We start from the raw sequence: 6,000 nt of genomic DNA on the forward strand, positions 1-6,000 counted from the left end.
TCCTCAGAGGAGAGGACGAGATGAGAGCCGTACCCGAGCGTTTCTAATACCTCCCCAAACACCACCACCAGCTGGGGAGTAAGTGTTCGAACCCATGAGCCCTTCGGGGACACCGCAGATCCAAACCCCATGGCGCAGAGAATCCTGGGTACAGCTGACCCCAACATAGCCAAGGAAGGAAAAGGCGCACTGGGATTGAGGCTGAGTCAGGAGCCTGACTGGGGAGATGCTTCAAACCAAAGACTGTGGGTGTGTTGTCAGCGGTGACGAGGTTTGCGCAACCGTGGCCGTGGCTGAGAAGATAGACAAGAAAGTCTCTGAAGAAGGAAATGGCGCCCGGTGGAGAGTTCTGAGCCTGGAGTCTGCACCTCTGGGTTTGCGCCTCACTTCAGCTACCAACTAGCTCTGTGACCTCTGAAGAGGCGCCCTGCCATCCGGGGCCTGCATCTCTCTCCAACTGCACAGGAGGAGTAGCTTGGGCCCTGGCAACCCTGAAATGCCAAAGTAAATGTGAGGTGTTTCGGAGCCTCGGGAGACTCTTTATAGGGACTGTCATGCAAAATGGAGTGAGAGCTAAGTCTCTGACACACCACAGGAGCCGGAGGGGGATCAGAGGGACACAAGAGGGAAGCCCCCAGGGGAGGAGTGTTTGATGCTGTGCTTCCTGGTTCTTTTTATGTGGTGGGTAGTTCTAGAAGAATAACGTTAAGACCTCAGTCTCTCTTGTGGACGGGAGGCCTGGCATCCGGGTTAGGAGACAGGCACCAGGACCTGGAGGAGGAAAGCACCCTGCACACCTCTTGGTTCACCCTCCACTGGGCCTGTAGGCCTATGCTACCAGGTCCACTTAGGAGCCGCATTGCACACAAAGATGGGCGTACACATTTCATCATTTGGGGGGGGGGTGTGTATGTTGCATGCCCGTGTGTCTGCGCATGTGCATGGGACTGCATGTCCATCCATATGTACAGAGGCTGGAAGTCATGGTCAGGTGTCTTCCTCTATAACTGTTCACTTTTGTTGTTGTTGTTTTGTTTTGTTTGTTTGTTTGTTTTTGAGACAGGGTCTCTCTGTGTAGCCTTGGCTGTCCTGGACTCACTTTGTAGACCAGGCTGGCTTCGAACTCACAGCGATCCGCCTGCCTCTGCCTCCCGAGTGCTGAGATTAAAGGCGTGTGCCACCACGCCCGGCTCAACTTCATCTTATTTTTTTTGAGACAGGGTTTCTTCTGACCTTGGAGCTTAGAGCTCACCGTTTCAGCTAAGCCAGTGAGCTCCGGGCATGCACCTGGCTCCTCCACTCAGTCCCCCTATCAGAGCTGGGGTTGCAGGCACATTTCACCACACCCTGCTTTTATGTGCCTGGGCCTCAGGCCTGCTGCTTGCACAGCAAATCTTTTACCCACTGTGCCGTGTTTTTATTACTCTTGATTTCAGGAAGATGCTTCTTTATGAAGTCTCTGGGTAAAGACTTGGCCACAGAGGGCGTCAGGTTTTGTTGGACTTTTACTAATGAATCATTCTTGTTTGAGGAACTTTTTTTTTTCCACTAAAGACGGGATCTCTATCCATATTGACTTTGAACTCCCTTGGCAGCCACGAATGACCTTGAACTTCTGCTTTTCAGGGCTTTGCCTCTGGAGGGCTTGGATTACAGGCCTGTGCTGCGGCTTGGAGGATTTGAGAATTTGAACCCGGGGCCTCATGAAGGCGAGTGTACCTCCAAGTGAGCTGAACTCCTGCCGGAGAGACTTCTCGCACACTCACACTTGTATTTCCTGATATCTAATGTTTGTATTAATTTGAGAAGCCATCTAAAAGTTGTAGGCAGTACTAAAGTCTTTGCATCTAGCTTTCCTGTTTGCCTTTTAACAATTGATTGCTTTTTTAAATTTTTATTTATTTATTTAGTTTGTTTTTGTTTTTTGAGACATGGTTTCTCTGTGTAGCCTTGGCTGTCCTGGAACTCTCTTTGTAAGACCAGGCTGGCCTCGAACTCATAGAGATCCACCTGCTTCTGCCTGCCCCACCCACCCACCCAGAGCTCTGAGGGCTGGCTGCAAATAAACAGCTGCATGGTGAGAGATGCTGGGAGGCTGCTGCCTGGTGATACAAGCAGCCGGCTTCCTTCCTTCCTAACCTGATGGCATGTGGGCGTTATTACATCCACAGCAGATTAGAACCCTGAGGAAGGCGGCCCGGGAAGCAGGCCAGCTTGTCCAGGTCCTCTAAGCTAAGGCCCATCTACTCTGCCCATGGCCTTCCGAGGCCAGCGGGACTGCTCATGTGACGTCCCTGTGTGCAAGCGGGTTAGAGAAATTAATGGCCCGGGGCCAGGCCCACCCAGAAGATCTTGAAAATCCTGTTTTGTTTTGTTTGCAATGAAATGTATATATTTTTACATTATTTCCCTTCCTCTTCTCCTTTACACCTCCCCCATATCCCTCATTGATCCCTTTCAAACTAACAGCCTCTTTTTTTTTAAAGGCTTACTTTTTATTATTTTATGTGTATGAGTATTTTGCCTGCATATACCTGTATGTACCACGTGCATGGTGCATGCTTGGTGTCTAAGGCGGTGGTGAAGCCTCCATGTGGGTGCTGAGATCAAACCTGGGTCTTTTGAGACAACAAGAAGTGCCCTTAATCACTAAGCCAACTCTCCAGCCCTACACACACACACACACACACACACACACACACACACACAGACACACACACCACACACACACCACACACAGACACAGACACACACACCACACACACACACACCACACACACACACACACACACACACAGACACACACACCACACACACACACACACACACACACACACACAGACACACACACACACCCACACACACACACACACACACAGACACACACACACACACAGACACACACACACACAGACACACACACACACAGACACAGACACACACACACACACACACACAGACACACAGACACACACACACAGACAGAGAGACAGACACACACACACACACACACACACACCCCTGGCTGGTTGTGTGTCAACTTGACATAAGCTAGAGTCATCAAGGAGGAAGGAGCTTCAGTTGAGGAGGTGCCTCCATGAGATCCAGCTGTAAAGAATTTTCTCAGTTAGTGATCAATGGGGGAGGGCCCAGCCCATGGTTCTATAAGAAAGCAGGCTGAGCAAGCCATAAGGAGCAAGCCAGTAAGCAGCACCCCTCCATGGCCTCTACGTCAGCTCCTGCCTCCAGGATCCTGTCCTGCTTGAGTTCCTGCCCTGATTCCCTTCAGTGATGAACAGCGATGTGGAAGTGTGAGCCAGATAAACTCTTTTCTCCCTAACTTGCTTTTTGGTCATGGTGTTTCATCACAGCAATAGAAACCCTAACTAAGACTATACATATATATACACATATGTATATACATACATACACACATACACACATGCATGTGCGTATATGTACATATGTATGTTGTGTGTGTGTGTATCAATCAACCCAGGTTCATTAATATATATATGTATACACACACACACACACACACACACACACACACACACACACACACGTAATTAAATTGAAAACAAAACAAAACAGGACTTTTAAGGTCCTCTGGTTGGGCTTTGGCTTCTCTGCCTAAACATCCTGCTGAGTCTGTTTAGTGTTGCCTGTACATATATATATTTTCAGGGCTGACCACTTGGCATTGGAAAACCAATTTAAGAGCTCATCCCCGGGGAAGACTAACTCTACTTTCGTCAGCAGTCATTAATGGCCTGTAACTCTTCTTTTAGGGATGGGGGTCCCCTGAGATCTCCCCTTCCACACTGGCGTGTCTGTTAGCGTTGCCATTGTTGGGGGGAAGGGGTCTTGTTTAAGCAGCCATAATGTTGAGGTCTCATTGGTGAAACTGTCATTTTTAGGGTACTTCCTGCTCCTGTGCCTCATGTAAGTTTCATTATACAGTTCTAGCTGGCCCGAAATTCACTCTGATAGACCATGCTGGCCTCAAACTTGCAGCAATCCTTCTGCCTCTGTCTCCTGAATGCTAAGATTACAGGCATAAGCTACCGTGCCCAGGTAAAGCGTGGTGGGCAGACACTTCCTCCAGTACTAGACTGAACCCAGCGCCCCACACATGCGAGGTAAACCGTCTTCCTCAGCACATGTGTCTATTGCTTTTATAAAGCTATTGGAGACTCAACCCACATACTTGGCTGTGCTAATAGAGCGCTCTACAGCTGAGCTCTGCTCCCAGCACCTCCTGAGTCTGATTTCAGTGACTAAAAAGGCAGCCACATTCTACGGATGGCCTCTTCTTGAACTCTGGAAGAGCTCTTTCTGTCCAACTAAACTCCTTTAAAAATAATAACCACAGGGCTGGAGAGATGGCTCAGTGGTTAAGAACACTAGCTGTTCTTCCAGAAAGTCTGAGTTCAATTCCCAGGAACCACATGGTGGCTCATACCCATCTAAAATGAGATATGGTGCCCTCTTCTGGCCTATAGGTGTATATACATAAACAATTAAAAAATTAAAAATAAACAGCAACATTTATATTGAGTTAGTGACTACTAATAATCTGGAGATGATTTAAAATATACAAGAGCCTGGCCACAGTCAAGCACTACTGTAATCCCAGCACTTGAGAAGCAGAAGCAGAAGGGTCAGGAGTTCAAGGCCATCCTTGGCTTGTTGGAACTTCAAGGCCGTCCTTGGATACAAGAGATTATGTCTCTATATACAAAATAACCTTGACCTGCATTGAAACATGATCCTTAAACCATAAATAAATATATATATATATATATATATATATATATATATATATTCTGACAAATGCTTATAACCCTTCACTCAGGAGGCTGAGGTGGGAGGACCACAGCTTTGAGGCCAGCCTAGGCTACACAGTGAGGTCCGGGTAATGCTGAGCTGCTTAACCAGACTGTCTCCAAAAGGCAAGACAACACACCCCAGCAAATAAAACAACCAGGGACCTTTCTTTTCTTTTTCCCTTTTTGGTTTTTTTCGAGACAGGGTTTCTCTGTGTAGCCCTGGCTGTCCTGCACTCCTTTTGTAGACCAGGCTGGCCTCGAACTCACAGAGATCCACCTGCCTCTGCCTCCCGAGTGCTGGAATTGCGTGCGTGCTTACCACCACTCAGCCCCAGGACAGATTTCTTAAGCAAAAGGCTAATACACTTCTTCAAGCCTCTGTTTCCTCCTCAGTGGGAAGAAGCTATCAACACCTCCCTCCTGGCTTTGCTGAGGGCGGAGATTGCACAAGTCTGCCATCTGGCAAGTTAGGGGTAAATTGTGCCTGTTTCTGAGCCCCATCTAGAAGCCAAAAGCTCCAAAGGAACAAAACAACCCAGGGAGAGCACAGCAGAAAAAACAGTGAGTGGGCCCTTTGGTATATAATTTAGACAAAAGATGGCTTTGTGTGACCTTTTTCCTCCTTCTGGATAAAAGACGGAGTGAAGGTGCGGTTCTGCTGTTGTAGCACACACTGTCAGAAAGAACATGAAGTGCCTGGATTGTCTGGATTTCCACTAGGAAAATGGCAAGGGCCTCAGCCAGTGCAGGGCGAGGACCAAATGCTCAGTGTTCAGCCCTCTATGGGGCTCTTCTGGCTCCAGAAATGTCTGCCTTGGGTCTGAGTGATTTAAGGCAGTGTGTGTGTGTGTGTGTGTGTTGTGTGATGCTGAGTGGGAGGGCCCTGGCGGATCAGAGTGGAAATTTTCCATTCTTACTTTGGCTTCCTTGCTAGTACATTTGAGTGAACAAAGGAGATAGAGTAAGTCAGGCCAGGATCAGGAAGTGGACAGTCATGGGACGAAGAAGCGGAGTGGGAAAAAGACAATGGAGCTAAAATCTTGATCACTGGGCTTTGGCGGCTGGGGAAATCTTAACTGGCACACCGCTCCTCCTCCTCTCAGATAAAGACCCAGTGGATCATGGAGGCGGGTTCTTGCCTAGGTCCGGAGCTGATGAATCTGGATCC

Source organism: Acomys russatus, chromosome 22 (genome assembly GCF_903995435.1).
Source record: "Acomys russatus chromosome 22, mAcoRus1.1, whole genome shotgun sequence".
NCBI classification, from domain to species: Eukaryota; Metazoa; Chordata; class Mammalia; order Rodentia; family Muridae; genus Acomys; species Acomys russatus.